The sequence below is a fragment of the Lepisosteus oculatus genome, chromosome 23 (assembly GCF_040954835.1).
Source record: "Lepisosteus oculatus isolate fLepOcu1 chromosome 23, fLepOcu1.hap2, whole genome shotgun sequence".
NCBI lineage: Eukaryota > Metazoa > Chordata > Actinopteri > Semionotiformes > Lepisosteidae > Lepisosteus > Lepisosteus oculatus.
In genome coordinates, this window is record NC_090718.1 from 12,346,294 (window position 1) to 12,360,715 (window position 14,422).

Below are 14,422 nucleotides of genomic sequence, written 5' to 3' on the forward strand. Positions count from 1 at the left end.
TCTAGTTTGAAGGCACTGAGCAGATCCAGATTTAATAACACCCCCTGCAGATATGGGTTAAGCATTTTTTTTTCTGTTAACTAATTTAAAAAGGGGACCTGAGAGCACTATTGGAAATTAAGATGATAGACACTTAGAAAATAGAAAACAGGAGGCATGTCTTGTGTTAAACTAATTATTATTAAACATGACTGGATGATAACAGTGGACTGGACTGCTGGAGTGGTAGCATTGTGGCTCAGGATCTGCGCCTGTGGCTGGAAGGTTGCCAGTTCGTATCCCGCGGCTGGCAGAGGAATCCAACTCCGTTGGGCCCCTGAGCAAGGCCCTTCACCCCAGCTGCTCCAGGGGTGCTGTATAAACGGCTGACCCTGTGCTCTGACCCCAAGCTTCTCTCTCCCCGCCTGTGTGCCTCATGGAGAACAAGCTGGGGTATGCGAAAAGACAAATTCCTAATGCAAGACATTGTATATGGCTAATGATCTTATCTTAAAGCTGGTTCCCTGGGTCCTTTCAAATGAATATGGGATTTATTCCTTGGATCAATAAGTCCCTATCAACCAAATAAGCAAGACTTGCCTAACAGTCTCTTTTACCGTATAAACCTGCTTGTGTTCATTATGACTGAGAGCTCAGGGGGCAGAAAAGCTTCTGCTTGACTAAAAGGTGGATTCCCTTCTGAAGAAGACGTAAAGGTCATTTGCTGCTTCTGCCCCAAGGACATAAAAGAGTCAAATTTATTTTCAGATCCCCAAACCAGAATAGTAAGTTTATCAAGTGGGAAAAAAAAATGAGTCTCTTCAGCACTGAGCAAGAAATTACTCGGAGCAGATATAACTGCGGTCTTTAAACTCCTGAGCGAGTCTGCAAATTCCACCCCCCCCCCCCCCCCCCCCCCCCCCAGTCAGAAAAGACAGAGGAGTCTACTTGGAAAAGATAAGCAACAGACAGAAGGAAAAGCTGAGCAGAGCCTGGCGGGTCTGGGGTTCAAGAACTAACTTGACGACCTTGAGGATCAGTAACAATTCATTGCATTTATATAACACTTTTCATCCCACCTGTTTTTTATTCCTTTGCTTTATTCTGCTTTTCGCTAACAGGAAGCCACAAATGTAATGTGCCGACTGCAAAGATCCTTCACAACAATACGAACGATGGGTATGAAAGTAATAAAAAAGCTTTGACACAGTTGCCTCCCTAATAATACCTCCTTTAACAACCAGTCTGAGCAAAACATACGTCTATATTATGACAATGCCATGTGTTTTTGTTCTATGATTAGAAATATTAATTTACTCCACCGCTACAGTACATTTATCTTAGCTGCACTGAGAATAATTTCATCTTTAAATTCACTTCAATGCATCTGTGCTTGCACTATTGTTCCAGTTTAATGACCTTTTAATCATGTTCACATAAAAAAAAGCCTTTCTTCATATTACCCTGCAATCAAAATATCAACACCTACTAACATTAACATTTTTTATGCTGAATTAATTTACTTTGAAAGCACTCTTATTCTCCTCCAAGGATAATTAAATTAAATATGACAGCTTTAATAAATACATAAATAAAGCCTAAAAAAACGGGTTTTTTTTTCCTCTTTCTTTTTTAATACCCTTGAATTGCATGAAGTGTGTTTGAGACAAAGTAAGAGCCGAGTGCTCTCCTATTCCTTTTGCCATAAAGCGCTTAAATGAACTTGACTATTTTATTTTGGAATGATGTATGGACATTTTCCCAAGCCCCCACATATGATGCATTCTTGGGATCTTTTAAAGAGCTCCTCCTGTGATATGAAGCCACTTAGAAGCCTGCTATGAGAGCACCGTAATCTCCTGGGGGAGTGAAACTAAATGTTCTGAATGTGAAAATAAAACAAGCGGGGAGATATTGCACTTATTGAAATGGAGCGCAAGTTCAGCTGTTGTCCAACATCACTGCATCACAAACCAGTGTTTCCACCGACCGCAGCAAATACTTATAACATATTGTCACAGCTTTAGGTGACTTAGAAGTGTCTCTTAGATAAAGTCTGTGACACTGGGAAGAGCAAACACTTCAAACTTCAAATGAGAGAGGATGTTTGCTTACCGCTTACTGCTTACCGTCTGAGAGCTAGCTAAGTAGCATTTCGTTATACTGTACCATATACCCGTACATAAGTATAATAACAAGAAACTTGAACTTGAACTTGATGTTTGCTGAGGTCTGGGGGGGTTCCTTGAGCAGAAACAATTGTAAAGTTTATCTTAGTATGCCTAGGTAAGGTGTGGGTTAATCACCGCAAAGGAGCAGTGTAATGGCAGGCAGTACTGATGCAGTGGACCCCTTGCTGAGTTCTGGGCGCTGGTCAGAAAAGATGTTAAGAACTGGGAAAGTTATCGGTACTACCAAAGCCAAATGGCTAGACGAGAAACGAAGTCGAGGACAGGTTCCGAATTCAAGGCCACTAGATATATTAGAGAGCCAGAGAAGATACGAGGCAAGGCGTTCGTAAGGAGATACCAATACTGAGCAGTGAGATGAGAGTGGGTGAGCGTTTAGCTATGTCTGGATGTGGAGGGTGGGGCAACCAGTGAGCCGTCCTGATTGGCTAATGGGTCTGATCTGCGGCCTTTACAGGGGTTGCCTCCAGCTGCTGCTTGACTGGGGCGAGACCGTTGGTGTGGAGGAGCTCCGAAACACAGCGGGTGTGACAAGCAGGACAGAAACAGACAATACAAGATCACATGAAGAGGGAAAAGGGAAAGAAGAAGAGGAGAAGCAGGGAGAAGAGATAGGAGTCCGGAGGATCTGGGACATGAAGCTTGTGCCAGGCGAGAGCCCTTACTTCTTGATCATCCAAACCAAACCCGACTGGAGCGAAGTATTCGAACCTTGTTAGAGAGAGCGTGCTTTTCTGTGTGTTTAGGGAACTTGGGTTTTCTTGGTAAAAGATACCCCAGTTAGAAACTGAGTCTTTCCTGCTTAGGGTGCATTTTTATGGATAGGGAGATAGGCTCCCATTTATTTTGTGGCATCTGGGGTACAGAGAGACAGATTTAACTGTAGGTTGCACTGTATTTAGTTAGAAGGCAGCTTATCTCTTATGTGGCCTCTGTAGGCATTAAGAGTTTAATCCTTAGTAGCAGTCTGAGGTTTTCTGGGTGACCAGAATGTAAGGCCTCTGAAACACCTTTTTTGTAAATACGGTACAAAAAGTAACACGTGTTGTATGTTGTGTGCAGTGTAGTTTGTGTTGTGTAATAAATATTTGTTTAACCAAGCGTGTCTGGATTATTACTCCTCTCAACAAAGCTGTGCCAGAAAGTAAAGAATTAATGTGCCTCTAATTATACCAGCCGCTCGGGGTATATTGCTAGAAAATCACTTACAAGCTGGGTGTTATGAATAATTATTTCACTGATTGACTAAACTACTCGGTCAATTCTTGATTTTTACCATTTTGGTAACCCCTCATTTCTTTTCTAAATCGAACACTATTCACACGACTACAAATGTACCACGGTGCTCTATTAAGGAAGTGAAATTGTGCATTCACAACGGTGAATGTCCAGGACAAATACTGTATGTCTCTTTTGTCTTTTTCAGAAACCGGAGAAACAAACAAGCCATCGTATATATATTGTGTCTTGAAGCAGCACATGGCCCTGCTTTGTAATCAACACTGATTAAAGTGATTGCAAGCTGCAAGTCATTTAATTGCTGTTCTTGCTGATTATGTTGTGAGTGGTAGACCCGTGGCTAGCACTGATGTGATTATATGCACCTGCTTCAGTTTCTCCTGAAATCAAGCCTCCCCTACATATGCTTAACCTTATGTTCCTGTTCATCACTGAAACTAACAAGGTGCAGCTACATTTACATAGGGACTGATGTGTCCTTTCAGCTGCACTTGCTCATTAAACAAGTAACAGCCATGCTCTCTATCCCCCGATGAACAGAAGAGTGTGACTTCCCATGGTATGTACTCTATTCGGAGACCTGAGAATAGTCTCTTTTACTATTATTTACCAAAAGGAGGCTCCTCAATCAATTTAGTCCTCCTGCTTTTAATAGCTAATTGATATATGGATCCTATCCAGCCATTTCTTTAAAGGGGGTATGAACTTCAACAGCATGGTGGAGCTGCTTGTTGCAGACTCCCACTGACCTTTGTGTAAAGGTCCATCTCCTGTTCTGCCTTTTCCAAGCACTTCCCCATACTATCCACTTGTGTTCTCTGGGTCATGTTTCACTGTTGATTTTGAGTACTTGACTATTCCAGTGTCTTCAGAAATTGAAGTCTCCACCTAGCCTACTCTACTCCAGACTAAAAACATGCGGTCCTTTAACTAGCCAGTGAATGATATTTCATTTAATGTGGGAATGTGTCCGGTTGCTCTTATCTGGACTGATTTCACAGCAGAAATATCTTTTTTGTAAGATGGTGACTAAAATAAGATCCTGTTACTGAATTGTACAATTATAAAGCACCCTCCTATGCTTTATAGGATGTTTTATCCTTTATATAAAATCTGTGGTTTTAATAATATAATATAATGTTGTAAGCCTTTTTATTGTGTATTTTCAGTGTCTACAAGAATACAATTATACCTTGACATGAACACCCAAATCGATTTGATAAGGAGCATCTTCAAATTCAGTGCAATTTCTTTATAGAATTACACAGTTCGTTTTTGCTACCTGCATTCATCAGTGTGCACTTGTTTTCCTTCAATGTCATCTGCGAAGTGTTTGTCTAGTCCTGAATTCAATCTTGGCCCTTTTTCAGTGTCTTCAGAAAGAAAGTATGGAAACAAGCCACACAGCTGCGTTATTGAAGTTGATATCCTGACTTCTTCCAAGAGATGGCTAGATGAAACCCTCATATCATTTAACTACTGACAACGAAACAGGCCAGATAGAAATGACATCCTATTCTTTTGTAGCCACTCTATGGTTCAACAGTGTTTGCTAATCCTTATATTTTGCTGATAGCTGTGAACCCGAGTAGTGTTCTAACTCCATGTACATTAGAATACAGATTATATTGATATAAATCAGGGAAAGTAGTGTACAGTAACTAAGGTACTCCTTAATATCACCCCACATTTAGCATATATACCTTAAAACCTCTTAGTTAAGGGGATGGATTCAAATGGGTAAAACCCATTTGAGATAGACTAAAGCCCAAAACAGAATATTACATTATTCATTGTTTCTACATATTTCTGCACACAGAGCACAGCTAAGTCAAAGTGATGATGGAATGACCGCCATAGATTCTCACTAACTAGGAAGAGCTAGTTTTATCTGACACGGATTCACTGTCATTTTGGAGCCTTATCACAGACTTTCATGCATGAACCTCCAGGAAAATTATGGTGTGACTTTTAGAAGTGGAAATGTCAATCCTAAAATTCAGACACTGCAACAGTCTTACATTTCGACTTCTGTCTGTGAAATTTAAGCCTTGAGATTATGGATGGGAGAACGTCCAGGACTGTAGACGCAGTAACAGAATAGCCTGACACCAGATCATACACTTCGTTCACCACATGATTATGTTTCTGAAATGCTGTGAAAAGCAAAGACAAATTACATCCATTATAAGCATCTTGCTCTCGACTAGGTTGTGGTGCCCGCTGGTTATAGGTCTGACGCATGAGGCAGGCAGCTTCATGTGTGCACCACCATGAAATAACAAATCCAAGAAAAAATAGGAAACACAGTTTAAATGTGCCATAGAACCATGAATCTGATCAGTGTTGCTGTGGCTCCAAAACGTGTTTAAAAAACGGTTTACCAATCATGACTGGTACTACTAAAAAACCAACAAGGAAAGCAGACCGGAAGGTAACATTAAAATGAGCAATTTAAAATAAATAGTATACGACAGTTAAATAATAATTCTATACAAACACCTATAGGATTGTCAGCTGTGTACAGTACCTGCTAGTGAACTGCACTTAATTCAAAATATTACTTTTGGAGAATAGGGCATACAACATCATTTGTAATTCAAGAAAATGGGACTTTTTGAATACTTTGCAAGACTGTAAATGTGAAGCAGCTGGATACCCTTTCCGACACTGTAATTCAGAACATTTGTTTGTTGGAACATTTGTTGGTTTGCTTGGTGTTTCGAGAAACACTGAAAACAACACACAGAAGCCACAGGAGGCTCATACCATTTGCAGTGCTGGGTAAAAGTGCCTCTTAAAATTTAGAGCTTGGACAATAACTGCAACAAAGCAAACAGCCATACTTCTGAGACTGGCTCGGAGTTTCACGGTCATTTTAAGGCATCCCAGAAGACACCTTTAGCAGGATGGTACTGACTCTGTACCACTCTGGCGTAAGTCTTTTTTTTTACATCATGCTTCGTGGCTTTGTTGCTAGGCAACCCCTTTGCTGCTCGGGGGAAAGGAAGTGGAGAGAAAGAGAGCCGTGCTAGGTTGTCAGGTAGATAATTGGATCTCAGTGTGCGTTAAAAAAAAGTGCTGTCACAGAAATCACTTTTCCTTACAACTGTTGTTGTACCTCAGGGCTCACTAAGCACCACGAATTAGATAGATATTTTGACACTGACAGCCGATCTTGATCAAGTATACAGCACCGTGAACGTTCACTGTCACTCGTAGACTCATTTTGCTTTCCAAAAACAACAACAAAAAAAGGCAGCCTTCATTCTACCCAGCCCCTTGAACAAAGTCCTGCTTAACTAGCTTATTTTCTGGAAGAGGGGTGCAAGACATGAGATATATCAGTGCCCATCTGACAAGGAGCCATTAGGAATGACAGAGCAAAAAGAAACAATATGTGAAATTATCATTCAGATCACCTCACTTCCCATGCAGAGCCCTCTCCTTTCAAGTTCTTGAAACCAGCAGTGATTTTAATGTGGTCGAGCTGAGGAAGTTCACTGTTGGGTCACATATTTGGAATAAATGTTATTGCCAACAAGGTCTAACTGGTGGTTCCCAGCAGGGATCAGTACAGACTGAAGGTACTGCAAGGAAAAGGAAAACCTAAGATGCTCTTCACTGAGGAATATTCATGCACACCGTCTGTTTGTTAACCGCCTACGCAACACTAAAACATTTTTAATTAAGAACGGAAGAGCAAAAACCCATTAGTTATTGGAAATACCAACACTACATGTAATCTAATACCTCCTCCATCCGCGGAGAGAGATATTCATTAATAATAAAAAAAAACAAGTTTGACTTTGTTGAAACAGGAGGCTCATGAGGGTATTTTACCTGACGCCTGGAAAACACATCTCTGTTGCTGCTTGAAACCCAGGAAAATCTAGTGTCTGATATTAAGCAGGGCCAGATTTTGGTGTTTGTAGGACCTAGGCACTTTCACTCCGTAATGTGCAGAAAGAGGTGTCAACACCAATTGAATTCTGTTGATTGACATGATGCACTTTAAACTATTCCAATACTAAACCAAGTGATTGATGGAGCAAGTCGAGCAACAATCACTTCGATACTAGTTTCTAGAACAGCCGCTAGATAGTGTATGATTATTGATTTGGAGCACCTAGAGTTGATCGCAAGCATGTTGTTTCAACTCGTTTTTCGTTAGTCACTTATGTTTCTCTCTTTTGTAGGCCCTAGACACTGTGCCTACAGTGCCTAATTGGAAATCCAGCCATTGATATTATGCTGAGAGTGTAGCAGGAGACAGGATCCCTTTCGGACTACAGTGTGCTCACTCCTCTCTGAAACTAAGCCACAGGAATGAAAGGCTATGGATTAATAGGACAACATACAGACTTTCTTCTCCACACATCCTTTTCCGAATTTCCTTAACCTTTACATATGGCTACTCAATTTCTAACGTCTTTAGTTTTTATGTTCTTAAGTTCTTTTTGTAATTCATCCCATTCTGACTGAAAGAGGAAGAGAAATGGGAGAAGCAGGAGGGATTTAACCAAGTTTAATCTAAATTTTGGCAAGCGATAAAAGTGCAGAAATGAAAAGTCAACGTATTTGATTAGATGTGCTTTCTGTACGAGGCCCAAAGTTAACATAAGGATGGAAAATGAAAAAGCATTTTTTTTAAACAAATCCTATTAAAGCATTAAGATTTAAGCCCATTAAACCTTAAGCAGAGTCCACATTACTACAGTCGCCTTTTGTTCTTGTTGCAAAATGGTTTGTATTTCTCTTCAATGAATGTTCACTCAATGTTTTCTCCTTGCTTTCTGGTATTATTAGATTTTTCTACATTTCTGATCTGCCTTTTATAAAAGTGCTAATATGTATATGGGTTTGAGGAGGGAGCTGCGTAGGCATATGTTGGCTGCAAAGAGAGCTCAGGTTCGTTTTAAGATGAAAAGTCAAAAGAAAGAAAAAGTCATGTTTCAGCTGTGAAACTTTCTTCAGGTGGGGGGTAGTGAAAAAGGAGACACAGACAGGAGAGCGATGGACAGTGCATGTACTGTATGAACATCTCTGAATGAATGGACAGATAGGGGATACCTGTGAAAAGCTGAGCTTTGATAAAGAATGGAGAGGTCCTGAAAATAAATTAGTCTCAGACAGAGAATGGGGAAGGCATGATCGATGTTTCAGGATCACCTTGGCTTCCGATACTTTTCTGGAATCCCCTTAGAAGGATGCAGTCGGTTGAGTGAAATCATAGCTGGGAGAGGTGAAATGGGGAATTCTACAGACCTGTGATCTTCACTGGTCTGTCGTGTTCCCTGAAATGGTGGGCCACCCTTCTTCCTGTCTCACTCCTAATAACTGGCAGGACATTTCCTGCTAGAGATACAATAAAACATTTCTTGATAAACATTGCTTATTCTGAAATAACCACAGGGGCCATGAACAGTGTATATAGTAAATACTGTATATTGCATTGTATTCTATATATACACATCTTGTTTTACAGCTAGCTTATATATCTATTCTATATGTCTAAGATCTAGAAAATCATTTAATCTCAAATCTCAAAAGCATTTAAAAGATTAAAGCCCACTGACTGTTATGCAGTCATCTAACTTTGATCTTTTTCCTGTGGATGACTATTTCACAGATCCCGAATGTCTCTGTGAAAGTGCTGTGATAATGCCAGAAATGTATGCATACCCTGTGTAGTCAGCAGTTTTGCAAAGTCTGATGAGCAATCGATTTTATTCCCTTGAAAAGGGGAAATACTGGAGGCTACTGGCTCAGGCTTCTCGATCATAAACCAGCCATTTATGTGGCATGAAGGCCTCTGGTTTAATAGGATAAGCTTCCTGTTATTTAGAAATCTCCAATATAACTGACCTCAATATGTGTCTGTGGCTCAAAATTCAGCTGATCATTCTTAACAATAAAACTGGTATGATTTAAAAGCTAAAGAACAATGCCAAAATATTTCAGATTTCCAAAGACTTAGCAGTGCACTGCATTTTGTGAAAATTGACAAAGTATTCTGGTGATCTTTGTGTAACTATTGTCTCTCTACTTACTATACTTTTTTGCAAATGGATGACAGAGAAGCAGGCGAATTTCCATTTCTGTTTAGAAAATGATAAAGTGGAAATGTGAAGGGAAAACAGAATTAGAGAGAGAAAAAACGCTCTGAGCAGCTGCCAATAACAGAATCATAGCTGAATGCAAGAGCACACAGATCATCAAAGCTAAATGCAATGCATTTTAGGCCATTGCTTACTGATTACATAGATAAGTAGACAGATTAATCTTTTCTGTGTTAACCAGAGCCAGAATGCTGACACTGTTGACAATTTCACACTACACTCTAAACAATGCAAGCAATAAATATAAAACACAGGAAGAAGGATAACATGAATTCCTGCAATGCTTGTAGATTCATTAATACACAGTGCTCATTTTAAATCCAGTTCAGAAGGATTAGAATCTTGGCATGGGAAGATACGTGACACAAATACATCTTGAAAACTGCTGTTTCAAGCAACAAACAAGCAGTATGATAATTAATGACTGAAGAAATACTGTGCCTAAGCTGAATTTCTGTCTTTTCAACATAAGTGATGGAAAGACTAATTTTGTAATCTCTTTTATTTGATCAGATTCATCCAGGTTTCGGAGTGATATAACGTATTTAAATACCCAAGCAGTTCAGCCCTCTTCTTCACTGAAGTTAGTACTGTACAAGGCTAGGGATGTACTGCTGTTATTTGGAGTGTTCAAGTGGTATTTCTTGATGAGCAATTCCAAACCCAGATTACATCTGCTGCAGAAATGTCATCTTCAGCCATTCAGCTGTAACCTCAATTCTGTTTTCCTTGCCCTTGCGGGTTCCACTGCCGACGCTTCATCCAAAACGAAGCAAACATTTTCAAATCAGAAAAAGAAAGAAGCAAAAAGAAAAATTAAATCGTCCGAAAACCAGACCACAGCACCCCTGGAAAAGTCATGGTTTCTTGTTGTAGATGAACAGCAGTTTATTCCCAGGCAGGCATCTGGGTTATCTGGGTTATCTCCCAGCAATCACTTTTTCAGGTCCAGCAGCAGTGAAATATGACATTTCTAGCGCCGAGACGTGTATTTGGTAGGCCATATATAATGCAGGCATGGTCCAGAGACGGTGGATAACACTGCCACACCAAAAGACCAGATCTGCTACCACAAGTGAATGGTATACAACACCAGTGACCAGTCCAACTCTACTCTGACCAGAAGGATGCAGTTCTGATCACTAGTAGGTCCTGAGCCACATAGCACCACTCTTTAGCAAGCAGACAATTCCACTGTGCATCAAGACTAGGTCTTTTGCCCCTGTAGGGTCTCACGCTGTCTGGCTTTCCGAGAGGATGATGTCACTTCTGTAACAGGCTCATGCATGAGTCCGCCTACACAATATCCTTTGTGAGTGTTTAGTTACATGATACTTTTGTGGTTTTTCACAAAGTACGCTTGACTGATTTTAAGATTGGTTAAAGCATGCATTTACTCTGGTTTGTCTTCATCTCCTCTCATGACCTTCCACAATGTTACCATTATTTTGCTATTCTTCACTTCCCTTTACTCTTCTTAAACCTTAGCATGCCACAGTGAACTTCGATGAGTGAAAAGGTTTCTCTGCTCAGAAGACGGCTTTTGCCTTCTTTAATAGGCTCCACCTCATCTAAGTTTCTGGCCGATCGGGTCCATCACAAAGGTTCAGCACAGTAGTTTCCAGGCTGGGGATAGACCACAGCCATGACTGGGGTTACTCTTTGAATTCAACCTTTACATTTCATGAGTGTCAGACCCAGCAAGACTCTCCATGAGAGGTGTAATAAATCATACTGTTCACAAATCTCTCATGCATTGATGCTGGGATTTAAAGTGCGATAGAAAATATCGCCTCTATCTTATTCATTTCTGAGGCATGGTTGCTTCTTCTTCAAGCCTGTTTTTATTCCCTGAATGTTTTTATTTTTGCACCGTTCTCCTTTGGTATCGATAATTATGATAATCAATCAGGAGATCATTTTGCAGGGATGCCAAAAGCACAGCACATAGAGACTTACAGCAGATACTTTGCTAAAGGATACCAACGACAGATTTTGTGGTTTCATCCTCTTTGGTGAATGTCTGCTGTATGCATTTTTAAACATTGGTTTTCTACGTTTTAGGTCATGGTTCTGGGAGGTAACCAAATCGAATCACAAGCAATGCCAAACTAATAACAGTCTTGGCACAGAGAGTTTTGAGAGTTGGCACAGCTTTTGTCCTGCCAGACTACTGCAATGAATTGTATCAAAGATGGTACATCATATCTCATTATCTGGTCTCATGACTAGAATTAGACTAACTGAGAGCCATAACCAATTAGAAGTTGTATTGCAATTTTGCCATGCTGTAAAACTCTAATGTTCTCCCAACAATTCAACCTGTGGCACTCCTTGTCCGAAAAGAAATGTTTGTATCATTACCTACTACACTTTTGGCCACAGAGACCACACATTCTTTTTTAAAACATTTTCATGAATTAAGCCATCCCATGAGTACAGCATGAGATCTGACTAGCTTCTGGATAATTTCAATGATTGTTCCAATGAAAATTGAGTGAAGGAAAAGTACAGTACGTTTCTAACACAATGAAACAGTACCTATATTATTTCTTTTGTTATATGTGATGATATAATCAGAGGTTTCAAATTCAGTTCCCTGTGTGCCACGGTGTCTTCTGGCTGTCATTTGGCTCAAACCCTCAATTACTTAATTGATCTAATTTTGATGAGCTGGAGAACTACCCAAACTGTTCTCTAAGTAATTGCGCCTTGAACCGAGCCCATCTTTTAAATCACAGCTATTAAAGACCTTGAAACAACTGAACAAAGACATACAAGGTGCTTGTAAAGATAGCTGGCTTGTTTGATCAATTCGATCTTAAAAAGAGCTTTGGAGCAGAAACAAAGTAGCACTTTTCACATGGAGATCCCCTTCCTATGCACAAGATCAGCTACAGTATGTGTGAGAACCATGTTGTGTACAACGGATCATTCTCTGCTGCACACAGGTGATGACAGAGCCAACTAATGTTGACAACGGAAGAAGGCTCCACGGCCGAAACGTTGTGTTCTCTTTCTTCTTTTTTTCAGCATGGAATAAACCTATTACTTGTTCCTTTGCAGCCTACGCATGCTGACGCAGCTACCCACCTGAACAACTAATGTAGACTACCACTGGGCACAGGAACATTTTTCCAGCAGTATCGAAATCCACTGGTGCACCATGCAAACATTACAAGTACTCTACAGATCATGTATTTTTGTTCTGCATGCAGTTATACAGTATGTAGTGTATACCTTGCTCCTTTTCTTGATGTAGTCTTCCATGATGCTCAACTCTACCTTCAAAATCATTTTAAAATATAACAACTGCACTGGCCCTCTTTAAGCATAATTCACCACTTTCCACAACTTATATGGAATGACATTATCTGGAGCTATCTTTTCAGTTCTTATGCAAAAATGAAACTGCACTGGCAACTTTCACTATTGACGGACAAAGACAAGAAATCAGATATTCAGTAAAGGCAGAATTGCCAGTGGCATACACAACCAAATTAATACATTTTTCTTTCTCATCTACTCACCCACAGCAGGGAATTTGCTTCATAAAACTTTGCAGTGACTTGCGAGGACTTTCTTATCAAGACATCTGCTTGGGCTTCTGTTCAACAGCTAGTGCGCACACTTTCACAAAAAACCTGTTTAATTAGAAACTATAATCAAGGCAGAATAAATATCATAGCAACGCTGTGTATGAGCACAGATGAAAACCGAAATGACCAGAATGGCCAAGCACTGTTGTGAGCGAACAGCAGATTGTTGAGGAAGATTAGAAAAGGCAGGACATAAATATTTAAATATTTGCATGGTACATGCTCGCTTCGTACTTGGTGCTGTTTTGGCTTATGAGCACTGTTGTTCACCTGAAAGCTTTAACGAAAAATAATTGAAAGCTCAGGAGAGAGAAACAATATAATATCGCTTAAGCCATAAACAATTGGAGATTTTCAGACCATAGTTGTGCTGCAGCTCACCTAATAAGTTACCAGAGGTGTGGCTTCATTGCACAAAATACATATTTAAAACATTAACAACAGGAATCCTTGGTAACACTTTACAAAAGGAAACTGTCCATGATTAATTCATAAAAGAATAGTGGAAGGTATCTGAGTAGCTCACAAATACATCATGCCATAAAAGAGTATGTCATATTACCTCAGCAGGAAATGAATTACTATGATATGGATAAGATATAAAGTGATCTCTTGACAAACCCTTCATTTTCAATAGGAATTCCATAAGAACATAAGAATAGTTACGTACGGTATGAGCACAGGCTGTTTAGTGGTTAGCAGCTAATTGATTCCAGGGTTTCTCGTAGTGATGGAGAATGACTGTTTCTGACCAGAAGGGGGCTCTTTAATAACAGCAAAGAGCCAATTCCTGCATCATTTCTTCAATCAGGATTTTTTCTTCTGCTAGTTGTCATGATGCTCTAAGAGACATTGTGTTTTTTCGAGTCGCAATTTCAGATATATCATTAAACCCTGCAGTAGCAGGGGTTGGACACCGTGGATGAGGTAGGGGATTTCATTTGAAACCGATAACTTTTTTTTTTTGTCGTCACCGAAAGAGCAATTTCGCTCCCCTGTCTAAAGACAAGGGGTAGAAGGTGCAGACAAAAAAAAAAAACAATATCGGGTCAGTTCACAGCACAAGATGATGAAGGCTTTTGTCACTGGTTTGAGAATGAATGCCTGTCATTACGGGTCTGGAATTATCTTCTGGAAGGAGCCATCAATTTAAAATGAAATGTCACGCCAGGCAACTCCTTCTAATGGAACCTGAAATTAATCCTTTCAGATATTGACTATATATAGTGTCTCTTACATACATTGGCCTTTTTTTTACTCTAATCAAAACGATGGCCTGTAAAATTCTCTAAAA

At 39.9% G+C, this 14,422-nt stretch overlaps 2 long non-coding RNA genes across 2 annotated transcripts in view; one reads left to right on the top strand and one right to left on the bottom strand.

The window, feature by feature from the left end:
• The window catches only part of LOC107075630 (uncharacterized), a 24,319-nt gene extending 21,619 nt beyond the window's left edge, over positions 1 to 2,700 (top strand). Inside the window, exon 3 of the long non-coding RNA XR_001477147.2 lies at positions 2,626 to 2,700. This is a non-coding gene — a long non-coding RNA (uncharacterized lncRNA). The remainder of the gene's footprint in view (positions 1 to 2,625) is intronic.
• Positions 1 to 13,242, bottom strand: part of LOC138224674 (uncharacterized) — a 28,054-nt gene extending 14,812 nt beyond the window's left edge. Inside the window, exon 1 of the long non-coding RNA XR_011183116.1 lies at positions 13,060 to 13,242. This is a non-coding gene — a long non-coding RNA (uncharacterized lncRNA). The remainder of the gene's footprint in view (positions 1 to 13,059) is intronic.
• Positions 13,243 to 14,422: the final 1,180 nt, after the last annotated feature.